Source organism: Lates calcarifer, linkage group LG23 (genome assembly GCF_001640805.2).
Source record: "Lates calcarifer isolate ASB-BC8 linkage group LG23, TLL_Latcal_v3, whole genome shotgun sequence".
Taxonomy (NCBI): Eukaryota; Metazoa; Chordata; class Actinopteri; family Centropomidae; genus Lates; species Lates calcarifer.
Window position 1 is genome coordinate 167,092 of NC_066855.1, and position 13,376 is coordinate 180,467.

Genomic DNA, 13,376 nt, shown 5'->3' on the forward strand with positions numbered 1-13,376 from the left:
ATTTCATACAATACAGGTACAGAAGAGGCCAAGCCATAAGAATGTTTTTATATTTTACGTGAGGTAAAACGTAGAGGTTAGCACTGCCTGTAGGTCACTCTTAACACCTCACTTCAAAAGCACAAGTGTGTATAATTGTGGAAAGTAGGACAGAGTTGAATCAGGAGGTCAGGCTGTGAGGTTGGTGGGTTGTTTCTAACATCTGTGATCACTGAGCTTGTTGCTCCATCAGACTTCTATTTAATGATGTCAGGCTGCATTCAATGATTTTTCTTGGTCCCTGAATGTTCATCTTATAAAACTGACAAACCTGGTGACAAACAGTTTCCTCTCCACACGTTCAGCAGGCATCCACTCGCTCTAATAAATCCCTTATTAGAATAAAACACACTCTGAGGCTGAGATGAAACTACTTGTGATGTTTGGTTGAAATTCTCTTTATCTTCAAACTCTGTACATTTACTGAGAGAGCCTGAACTCCTTCTCTAAATGAATCCAATAACACTACAGGGATAATACACACTGACACTTCTGTAAATGAATTTCACAACAGTCCCTGTTGGTTGTTGTCTGGCTTTCAAAAGCTGCTGTTGTTGGGAAATAATCATGGAGGTCATAAATTGTTCAGGAGGGGGAAGAGAAGTTAAACTACTGTTGGTATTTATCACTGAGGAGAACGTGTGGGATTAAAGGGAGTTCCCCCAGGGAAAGCAAACCGCAAAACAAGCAGTTTATGAATGGAAACATAAAAATGGATGGTAGATGTAGAGTTTCATTGGCGACACTACAAACATTTGGTTTTATCTGTAACTTCTAAAGTACAAAGTCATCATCATCGTCATCATCATCATTATCATCATCATTGAAGTTTCCGTGACTATTTTCATCGTTTGCATGAACAGTGCACTGACAGTTACATGAAGGTGAACTGCTCTCTATCACCATCACTCACCTACCATCCACCTGCCTCTTTGGCTCCATCCACTGAGTTCTCCCTGAGCCAATGAAATGTTCACAGTCTTCAGATCAGCTGTTTGTAGAATCTGAACCTCAGAGTGCTCCTCCCTCCTCAGCTGTTGCTGTGGGTACTATATAATAAGCATGACTCACCTGTTGCGTCAAAAACCTGAACCTCTGAGGAGGCAGCACCTGTACCTGTACCTGTGTGTGTGTGTGAGGAAGAAGAAGAAGAAGCAAAAGTTAATCGGTCAAAAACAAAATGGAATGAACGTTTGCCTGAGGACAGGAAGCCACTCAGGACAAACCCTTCACAGCAGAGTTCCAAACAGGAAGCCAGCTCTCACACCTTAATATACAGAACTTTTACAAATACAACCATCAAAGGTTTTTATTTATCAATGAACGTCAAACAAAGCATAATGAAAACCTCATCAGTATTTGGTCTGACTCTTTGCCTCTCAGTTTTCATGGTACTTGGCAGGTTGGTTGTTCCAGGTTTCTTTGAGGTCAGGACTCAGTGGAGGCCATGGGACTCCTTCTTCCTCTTACCTCTGAAGAACTGGGCAGAACTTGCTGTACTTCAATAACAGCCTGTAATATGTACATGTGTTGTAGTGGTTGGTTTGGTTGTGCAGGCAGATTTACCATGAAAGCAGGCGATGAGTGGCTGTGTTGAATGTTGCTAACAGTTAGCCTTCTGCTAACCATAGCTGAAAGCTCACGGCTGTGTTGCTGTGTGTTGTGTTGCTTGTCTCCTGTCTGCTCCAGGACTGAGTCCAAACCAGAGGGGGAAAAGAGAACATGTCCTGCAGTCATGACTGTCATACTTAGAATCTATTTTCTGTCACAAACTTCAAGTGTTCAAAAGCAGCTTAACACTCCCTGTGATTGTAAACCCATCAGTGCTTTGGAAGGGTTACACATTAATTTCCGTGGCTGTGTGAGCACGATACACAAAAGCCCTAAATCATCTAGAGTGTAAACAGTGTAATGGAGAGAGATGTGATGCAGAAAAACACAGCTCGAGAGAAAAGGAGAAACCATTCAGGATGCCCTGAGATGAACAACGCACTGGTTATGAAAGGAAGCGAGACCAATTAGATTAGCGAGAGAGTATAGAGATACATGGATATAGGTTGGTGGTGGGAGGGTGTTAGCTACAGGAGCTGCAGAGAAGGACCAGCAGTCATGGCCACAGTGAATCAAAGACTCCAAGGAGGCAAAGAGAGACAAAGACAAGGAGGGAGTTAGAGTACTGTAGGCGATGAAAAAAACCTAGAGGAAGAGAAAAGAGAGAGGGAGGAGAGGAGAGGAGATGTTGGTGATGAGATGGGAAGGGCTGGTGAGCTGCACTGACTGCCAATATAACAGGAAGAGAGTCTATGAGGGCACAGTGACCCAAAGTGAACTGAAGATCTTTGATAACTCCTCAGCCTGATGTTTGAACCAACACATGCTGTGCCTGGAATGCCTGAGGAAGTGTCTGCACTTATAATGAAAGATTCTTCAGAGGATTGGGAGACGGGTGACGGGACTTGAATCAAACCTCTCGTAGCCACTGTGCTTCACGGTGTTCACAGGCTGTACACTGTAAATAATGAAGGAAAGCTCGGTATCTCTGAGGGTTCAGGATTGCAGACTTCAAACAGGACAAAGTTAAACCCCTTCCCATGTAGGTCAAAGGCTCTGTTCATGCTTCTACATGTGGAAGAAAACCAGCTGAAATCATGATGTTCAGGTGATACACCTTCCTGATAATTCAGTGCTGCACCTGCCAAAACACTCGTCCACATGTATGATGTCTTTACTGAAACTAATTTCAGTGAATGATGGACGTGTACAGTCAGTGCCTCCATAATGTCTCATTAACCAGGTGAGAAAGGACCTGTCTGTGTCACAAGGTTTAACAAGTTGGTTCAGGTTCAGATGTAAAGTTATAAATATTCTGTTTTATTGTGAAGCGCTCATAACTGTAAGAGGAAGTGCTATTTCAGAATAAGAGCATTACTGGTCGAGGGAACAGAGAAACAGGAAGTGAGAGTGTGTGAATAGAATTTTGGAGTCTTGACTGAGTCGGGACGGAGAAGTGTGTGAACTTTGTGCAAACAGTGTGTATGTGTAACACATACACACTGTTTTAGCTAGCTCAGCTAGCTCTTCAGTTTACTGAGTGTATTTTATTAGCAGTCATTAGCAAAGTAAGTGGACTTTTAGCCTCTGTGTAGCAAAACCAGTTCATGCTCTAGGTTTTAGTTCACTGTTTTTCGACGTGGAAACTCTGAGGATTTATAAGTCAACGGACTACGAGGGAGAAACCACACAGCTGTTCCTCACCTGGGACCAGAGACTGGGAACACCCGCAGGACTCACAACTCAGAACGAAGGTACCACACTTTGATTTTGTTGCTGTTTGTTTCTGTGGAGCGCAGAGGTTCCTCTTTCCTCCTCAGTGAAGATTTCATCAGGTTCATGTTTCTGTGGTGAGACATGGAGCTGGATAAAGTGCCTCTATGGTCTGTTGTTTTTGTTGTTGTTGGTTTCACACTGGTTGTTTTAGGGGGACCAGCAGAACCTGCTCAGGTCTTACAGAGGTGGATTTGTTAGAGGTTAATTTTAGTGGTGTTACAGTTTGTCAGATGTGATTTAAGTGACCCTGACTGAAACAGGAGCCATTCATGGCAGTAAAACACTGTATTGTAGATTGTATCATTTGTCATGTGTTACAGCTACAGCAGCAGCTGCTGTCTGCTGGTTTAGAGGCTGGTGTTAGTAGCAGCACTGCCCCCTCTCTTTTAAGAGCTCTCCTCACCATATTTACTGTCTGTGCTTTGCAGAGATACGTCTTTGTGAACTGCTTTTGCTTACTGAGTACTGCTTTCTATGTTTTCTAATGATAGCCCCCATCTCAGTTTTACACATAAAAATGTTGCATTTATGTGCTGTTATGTGACTAAAACTGAACTGAAACGTTTTCAGATTCCATTCAATATAACTAACTGTCAAATTAAGACACATTTTGATAACATTAATGTTCATTAATTATTTGCATTCCCTGTTGAGTTCACAGTCACCAGGGAGGATTCACAGATCACTCTGCCATTTTAACACAAACTTCAAAATTAAGTAACTTTGTAGAAAGCCAGTATGGATGTGTGTTTCATTATGATGCAGTATCTACATTGATTAAGTTTCAAGCCTCTGTGAGTTGATCGTAACTGCATACCAAAATGAACTGAAACCAGTGGGCCTGTTGAAGGTAGAAAAATCACATTTAGAAATGATAGTGGCTCTTGCATCGATTGGAAAATGGTTGCCAGTACTGTAAGGTGAAAGCGCATAGGATTCATTGGGCTGATTGTGTAAAACCACTGGTATGGTCATTTACAAAAAATATTGGATCCAAATGTTCTAAGGGCCAAAATGAAAGTAACTGAATCAATACATGTGAGAACCATTTCCCAGCCTGCATCTCTTTTCTGTGCGCTGCTTTTTGCTAAATATGCATCTGCATAAAGACATTGGTTAAACATCACTTAGATCTGGGCACAGGGCAAGAAGGGGTGAGGTGAACAAATCAGTGAAAGACAGTGAGCACACACCAGTATCTTTAGAAGAAGCTAGTGTTGGAGTGGAGAGACAGGACTGTAATTGTTTTTAAATGATCCATCATATAGCTTCACTGTGTGTCCATTTAGTGTTCTTTTATGATGCAGCCTATCAGGGAATAGTCTGTCAGTCTGCAACCAAGAAGGGACCATTACAGCTCATTCCCAGCCTCTCTCCTCCTCCCTCTCTTGCCCCATCTTTTATCCTTTCATTCATTCTTTCATTCTTTTGCCTGTTTGTGCTGTTATATATCCGATTTCATGCTGTAAAGATCTGACGGGCAATTAGTTGGGGATTTGACCAATTAAGAGGATAAAGATGGGGTTGAATCGCTTTGTGGTGAGATGTTTCAGTGTAGACAGAAATGTCACGTTTACGGTGCTGTAACTTTTGTCTTGGGATGATAAAAGCAAAATATGATTTATTAACATGGATCTGGGTCCAAGCCTCATGCATCTAACCCTCCACTGGGGTGTGTTCAGTGTGTTGTCCCTGTGTTTTAATTGGGAATTCAGTGTTGTGGTTTTGCTATAATGTTCAGTTATGCTTAGTGGGGTAAAAATTCATCATTGTTGACCAGGAATGGTGACCTATTATTCACAGGAAACAGAGCAACATGCCATTTTGTTCACTCCATTGGCTCCCTGTTGCAGCTCCAACCATACAGGCACTTGTCTGTTTGGGGTCTCCCTCCATTTGGGCATGCCCAGAAAACCTCCAGAGGACAGCACCCAGATGGCACGACCAAATCACCTCAAATGCCTTGCTGCCGAGGAGCTCGGCTGACTAACTCAATCATCTCTGCCAGGGATACGAGGCTTTCCTTGAATTTTCAGATTCTGCTCTTTGTAGGGTTCAGAGTACAGGAGCTCTTCAAAGACTCCTGGGCCGACCAAGCACGGCCAATGGCCAATCCATGACTAGTACAGGAATCCAATAACAATACATCCAGGTTCAGATCAGGCAGGCCACTCCTCTGAATCTTGGCACTCCATAGTTATTGAAGTCCCATGGTAGAACTAGAGTCCCTGGGCAGAACCTTCTTCAGGGAACCAACCAGAGACTCCAAGAAGGCCAGGCACTCTGAGCTGCTGTATGGTGGATAAGTACACATAATAGCCAGAGCACCTTCTCCTCAGTGACGTACAGTTGTATAGAGGTGACTCTCTCATTATCAGGGGAGCACTCCAACACAGCAGTGCTGGGCTGGAGAGTGTTCCCAGACCTGTCCGACTGACAGGTGCTAGATGTTTGCTTCCAGAGTCTGTACTTTGTGTAGTGATGAGATGATCACACTCCATGTTCTGAGGACCAGTCTGTGATGTCAGTAGTCAGCATGCCTAAGTCTCCATCTTTGCCTGCTGCCCAGCTTGCAAAGCACCCAACCCTGATGCCTATCCTTATGGGTCTTGGGTCAATGGGGTGGTGGCTTCATGTCATTATTTCAGGCTGTGCCCAACCTCCAAAGCTCTTTGTCATATAGTGATTCCTGTTTAATTCAGTTCCTCTGTAGAGTCGCAATTGTGAGTCATTCATGTCTCTTTTAATATACCAGCTATTAGTGTACTCATTCCTCTGAACAACAGTTATCTGCAGGCCAGATTGAAGAGTACACACCATGTCTCTCTAAATCTCTCTCTCTCTCTTTAAACACCGTCTTGACAGCACTCTGTCCTTCATGCTAATCTGTGACAGTTGTGTTTGAGCAGAGAGGCAGTTATTCCTCCTGAACACACACACTTGGACTGACGGCGGCATTTGTTAGACTGACAACGGCATTAGACTGCTCATGTCCTTGTGGGCTTTACTGACGTTGGTTACACCCATGTGTGTTAGCTTAGAGGCGTAACTCAACCAGGCTGATGCACGTACACACACGCACACACAAAACCATGCTGCTGTAAGCCTCAGAAAGCCTCCCTGCAGGGCCCGTCACCAGAGTAGTGACAGGTTGACCTGCCTGGATGCTAATGTGGCGGGCGGCAGTGGAAAGGTAATGATGTAAATCTCAGCGGGTCACAGCATGGACACACACAAATCAAGCTTTGTTGTCCATTATCACCCCCCTGCCTGCACTGCACTGTTGTAATAAGCAGTTTTTGGGCTCCAGTTTTCATTGCATGTGTGTCTTTTAATGTATGTGTGATTATTTTTCTCCCAGAGCATTGCAACACTCCCAGCAACAGGGCTATGCTCATACATAATAAATACTATGGACCAAGGTGTATGCAGCAACTGCATAAATACTTGATATGCATATTTGAGGTTGTACAGACTACAGTGTGCTCTGAGCCATGTTAATGAATATGTTGCGTGGGCCACGGTGATGTTGTTTATTTATATAATTTCACATGAGCAGAGGGAAACTGAGGGCTGTTTAGAAGCATGGAAAGTAGAATAAATCCTCCTAACCTTTTAGAAATGTACAGTGTGTAGTGTAGGTTTACAGAACGTTTTCTTTGCTCTAACAAACAGAGGAAGACGAACCTCTTCTAGCAGCAGGTAGGCAGAAAAACATCCAGATAAACTATAAAGAAAGGTGGTGATGAATGCAAAGCAGATGCATTTTACTCTCACTCACTTGGCACTGCAACCACTCCATTAGTGTTATCTGCAGATATATAGGGTGTAGTCAGGAAGACTTACCAATACTTTCCCAAGCAAACATATCCAAGTGACTGCAGGCTAAACTGTCCTCTTCCTGGTTTGCTACACTCTCATTTTATGTCTCTCTTGGCCTGCCTCCACCTGCCTCCACCTGCAGCACCTGTCACATTCAACACTGGCAGCTGATTTAGATTTACTTTCATTTAACTGTTGTCAGTTTTAGTCTAGTTTAAGACTGAAGCTGTCCCACTACACACTAGTATCCTATTTTAGCAGTTAGAACTGTTTCACCATCACTCACAACTTATTTTACATTTTATTTAAGCTGCTCCTCCATTTCCACACTGAGAAATCTACTAATCATAATTAGTACATTCTGTCTGCTTTGAGTAGTACACTGTATTTGTCACATTTCCAGCCTTATCCACAGTGTTTGTTCATTAATTCATCAGGTAGCTTCTGTATAAATGTGTGCTGGCCTGCATGTTGTTGTAGTTTGGCCAGTAGAAGTTTTGTTGCTGCTTCTTATTTAATTTTCAGTTACATCTCAGGTATGTTTGTAACATTTGTTAACATGTTAATGAAAGGAAAGATGCACTTATTGGTGCAGTCAAGCAGCTGAATGAACCTCTGAAGATGATGAATTAGAATGAAACAATATTCATTTTCATTTTCATTGTTTGTTGTTAATAGGACGCAGCCTGATCTGCCAGTCAGTCAGTCAGTCAGTCAGTCAGTCCATCAGACTTTCAGTACGCTAAATCCTACCTCCTTTGCTACCTCTGGACTTACAGGGAATATATGACAGATGTAAGCCTAAATGAGTGTTTTGCAGATATAAAGATGGTCAAACGGTAGCAGACAGCCTCTCGGACACACATAACACGGAGAGAGAAGAGAAAAAAATCCACATATCTCAGTAGGAGTTCAAAGTGTTAGGTCTTTTCTGAATACATTATTGAAAAGGCAGTGGCTCCAACCCAGGGAGGATTCTCTGGTTCATGAGCTGATTCCAAGCATCAAACATCACACTTCGTAATGGAAAATTCTAATGAGGTGCAGGTATTTAGAATACAGTCCCTCATTAGATTGGGCACAGTAATGAAGAAAAAAAAACAATTTGAAACATTAAATTATGGATATCAGCCCCCAAACAACTTTTTAATAGCCCCCCCCTTGAATGTTAAATATTTACATCTATGTGTGCATCGCTGAATGTTTTTCAGCAACATCTGATGCACTTTAAATGAGCTCATTTAAATGACTATTTTCTTAAAGACACTGGTTTGTTTACATTTAGATTTTGGTATTTCACAGTAAAATCTCTAAAGCTGGCCTGTCCTCTGTCAGATCATTTTTCCATCTGAACAGACTGATATCCATTTTCTTTCTTTCCTGAGCTGAGGATTTCAACTGGTGACCCTCAGACCACATTCACGACCCGACCTTTAGGAACAAACTTTGTCAAGGAGTGCTTAATAATTTGACATTTTCATATGCAGCTAGACTTGATATGTTGGGATGTGCAGCCAAAATACTGCTACTAAAAGGGCTTTTTAATATTTTCTAACCAGCTAAGGCTGTTGTTCAGAGTGTGCAGCATGCATTCAGCTTAGCTTTCAATGTTTACAGACTCCTGTCCAGCTCCATCAAATATCCCAGTTGTTGTCAGTCTGAGGCCGTAATCCATCACTGCACAGACTGGGTGTGTTATTGTCCTTAAGAAATACTGTTAGCATGATACATAACAGCACATATCAGTATGGAAGTACGCAAATTCACACACAACATTGTTGTGGCTGGAGTGTTTTGAAACCCTGGGGTCAGGGCTCATAATCATAACAGCCAATAAGACGTGCTAGGACTGACGTGATGCTCACGTACGTCTAATCCCTCCTGAGTGAGTAGAACTGATGCCCCACTGTGTTTATCCATTCATTTATTATCTATACTGCTTATTCTTAAGGGTGGTGGGAGGTGGAGCCAATCCCAGCAGACATTGGGAAGGAGGTGGGGTTCACTGTCATGTGATGGTGGAGGTATACCAGTTAGCTATAGATGAGATTCAGAGAACACAGGTGTAGATGTTACACACACAACATCTTAATAAAAATAATACTTGGAAATAATCTTGAAAACTGTGAGATATTAAACAAAATCTGCTGTGTGTGTGTGTGTGTGTGTGTGTGTGTGTGTGTGTGAGGCCCATGAATTGTGTTTTCTAATTAAAGCTTTATGTTGTTGACTTTCAGGGAGTCACGGATAATTACATACCAACGCCTCTGCCTGATTTATAAATTCATTTGTAGAACAGAGATGTAGATTTGACTTTTTCCTTTTTGTGGATAAATACAGCTAACACTGTCAAAGCTTAATAAGCTAACAACTTACTGCTGCTTCTTCCTCTGAGAGCAGTGGTGAATACACACACTTCCTCACTCACACTGAAAATATTCATTTTCTATACAACTGCCTGGGGGGGGGGCAGAAAGTAGAATCTGTCTGTTTCAGCTGACCACTGTTAGTAATGAACTGCTACTTTACTGATCTCTAAATCAACTGAAAAAGTTCAAATGGTCACTGGACATCAAATACCAAGAGAGAGAGAAGAGAAGGAAAAAATACCAGACGTGTTCACAGAATTTAAAAAAAATTAAAACGTCTAGATTTGATTGCTGCAAAAAAATCTATTTACAGTTTACATAAACTATTAACATGAACCTAGATATTGCAGATTATCCTTTGGGTGGATGTTCAGAACACATTTCAACCCAATCCAGTAAAAAACTCAGCAAACTTCAAAATTTCACAGCTAAAGAAGTATTTGGATTAGAGCTATAGGATTTTGCAGGATCCAAAGAATTGATTAAGTTTTTATGTGTTTTTTTCTCTGAAGACCTGAACAGGGATAAGTTCTGAAATCTGGGTGAGTTGGCGTCAAATGACCCAATATGGTAACTTTCCTAACCATACTGCAAGCTGAACTCAGACACTGAAACTAAAACAACATGTGGAATACCTGTCAGCTTTGGAAGAACTAACCACCCTGCACATTCAGAGCAGTGTGGCTGCATGTCTGCAGCTCAGCAGGTGGGAGTGGCACTGTTTCAAATCAAGTCAGAAAGTCAGTTTAACTCTACCAATGAGATTATTTGATCCTTCAGAGCAGCTCTCTGTCTTAGCAATGTTGCACTGTTCCAGTTTTTAATTGCAACCTTTAAGTTCTAAATGCCACTGTATCTTCATTTACTAGGATTACAGCTTGAAGCTAAGTAGCTGGTGAGCTCGCATGACACTTACGCTCGTTATTCGAACGTGTTCTCCAGTTTCTCTGTGTATATTTGTTTTAGTTTAACCAGGATGCGCTCCACAAGTTCCAAGTGCTCCCTGAGTCAACATGGGTGATTGTTGAGGGGTTTAAACAATCCTCCAAGCAATTTGTTGCCAGGGATGAATTAATCTAATGAATTGCCTTGAGTCAATTAGATCGAAGGCTGCGTTTCTTTGGGTCTGTCTTATTCGGTATGTCAGGCAAAACCATTACACTGCTGTTGTCAGGGGAGACACAGGGAATAAATAACACCTAGCCCCCCCCCCCCGGTCACTTTCCTCCATCCTGTTTGTGTCAAGCTCCACAACCTGTATAATATTCTGCTGTTTGTTTTTGTGTGTGTGTGATATATGGTAATATGTGGTGCATCAGGGTTAGGGCCGAGGGATAATTAGCAGCAGTATGGCTGTAGCCGGGCAGAGTGATGGTCAGAGAATCATCAGCAGAGAATTTACTGACTCATGCACAGGAGCTCAGCTTTTTATGCAAATAACCATCATTCACTTGTACATAATGTCTGTCTGTCTGTCTGTAGGGCTGTCTGTATGGATGGAACTGTGTGTTGGACACATTCACTTTCACTCTTCTTCCAGACAGGGAACACTGAGATGAAGGAGATGGGACCTTCACTGTGTTATTTCATCTTCTGGGGACCATGAATCTGTAGAGAACCACTCTATAGCAGTTTAAATATTTCCCTCCACACCAAGGGTCGGTGTGGACTTTGCAGGCTAGCTAACAGTTTACATCAACGTTTGTACGATAGAGAGGATCATTTTCCCCTCAGGGTGTGTGTGTGTGTGTGTGATGTGTGATGTCCCTGAAGTGACTGATGTGTAATAATAATAACCATAAGACATTAAGCCTGGTTCTGACTGATACCACAGTACCAATGTGGGAAGGCTAGCTGCCGTGTTAAGACTGATAAGGTCTACAAATATGAATGTTTTTCTGTATTATTTTCTTTCCATCACACTCAGGCTCAGCCACAGATTGCCTGGGGCACTTCTGTATGTTGATAAGGATGGTGGGAAATTCAATTCTCTGTGTTTGTACTGTATGTGTGTGTGCAGTGGAAACACAGGGTAGTTACTGTCAGATGTGTGTGGCGAGTGATCAGTTTTCACTCTAGGAAGTTCTTGTCGTGGACTTTTGGAGTTAAACCCACCAACTGAGCTGCATTGATTACAATACAGTGCATTATACAGAATCAACAATTACATACCCTTTGTTTTTTCATGGTCCTCTCATTTTCCCTCTTTTCTGTTTTTAGCCCCATCTCTTAAATATTATGATCTTGTCTAATTTACACTAATAAAAAAACAACATCTGTTCAAATATATGTATGTAATGAATCTCGTGAGTTGCATTACATGTAGTGGGTTAATAATGGGGTTCAGGGTAAGGTTTTATTTTTTAGTTTTTTTGCATGTAGCTTCTTTAATCACTGATCCATCAGTTTATAATGGGAAGTTGATCCTGAGCAGCAGTGTTGTTGAGCTGCAGCTCACCACCTGCTTGACGTGTAAATCCAGTGTTTAACAGGTGTTTTGGGGCCATGCCACCTCTGGTTACAAGAAATTCACAGAACATTGTCTTAAGGATTGTGTCTTCCTCTCTTTTGAACACGGAAGCTAAACGTGCTGCTTTTGATTCCAGTGATGTACTGACTAGAAAGCTGTTGGGCTGAGAAGAATCACCTTGAAGTGTTCATCCTGGCCCAATCCAATCCAATCTTTTAACCATGGTTTGCGTTCAGCCCATGGGCTTGTCGGAAATACAAACATGCTTGGCTCATGGTGGTTCTTTGTTAAGATTTTATTCTCTCTTCCACTTTATGATCTAAAATTGATGCTAAAGCCCCAGTGGCGCTTCTGGTGGATGCTGAGAGACTTTGAAGTGGGAGAAGTTTGACAAAACACCCTGAGGCGAGTGTTTCACGGGGCCATGGGGAGGCAGCTTCCACCCGCATTACACCAACATGGAGGGGGCAACACAGCTTTCACACGGGAAGAACATTAGCAAAACTTTTGCTAAATGCTGGAGCACTTTTAGCTTTTGTATGTGTGTTTGTGCATGTGTGTTTCTCGTTTATTAAAGCTGCTGCTAAAGACAAATACATATTTTCTACATTTTGAAACCCAGTTTTCTATTCAACCTGTTTTACCTCATTAATCAATCTTCTTTTAATTTACAGTCATTCTATAGTGGTCCACTAAGAGCACAGGGGCACTGCTGCTCCTGCAGCTCCAATTGTGAAATATGTATTTTAAGGAAAATTAGTTTTTGTCATAGTTGTGGTTTGTCATAGCTTGGACATATCATTTTTCCATGTCAATATTCATATTCTTTTCATGCTAATAATGATGTTTTGAACCAACCTGTCAACACTGTAAAAGGTAGACGGCTGCATCTGATTGGCCAAACTCATCGACTGACCAGACACACACACACCAGTTTTTCAGATGAGCTAAGCTGATATACATGAACATTCATCCATCCATCCAATGTCTATACTGCTTGTTCATTAAGGGTCACAGGGGAGCTGGAGCTGGAGCTTTGCCGTGAGGCGACAGTGCAGAAATCTGGGACCAGACGAAGAACTTGAATAATAAACAGCCTCCTTGACGTGATCGAGGGAAGTGCTACTTTCAGCGATAGGCTGATCAAAAAATAACAACATTTAATGTTATGAACACTTCATTATAGATAACCCTTTTAACTAATCCAGATGGTTTCACTTATTGTTGAGATTGCCCACTGAGGCCTGGGTTTTGTACCATGCTGCTGGGGGTGGGGGTGAGGTACATTTGCAGATACAGAAGTTCTTAAAAATATAAACAGGGAATTGTAGCTGATAGCTGCCTGGGTG

General features: G+C 42.0%; 1 long non-coding RNA gene across 1 annotated transcript in view; it reads left to right on the forward strand.

Moving 5' to 3' along the window:
• The first annotated feature begins 3,045 nt into the window (after window positions 1-3,045).
• LOC127139192 (uncharacterized) overlaps window positions 3,046-13,376 on the forward strand; it is a 59,770-nt gene continuing 49,439 nt past the window's right edge. Inside the window, exon 1 of the long non-coding RNA XR_007809193.1 lies at window positions 3,046-3,344. This is a non-coding gene — a long non-coding RNA (uncharacterized LOC127139192). The remainder of the gene's footprint in view (window positions 3,345-13,376) is intronic.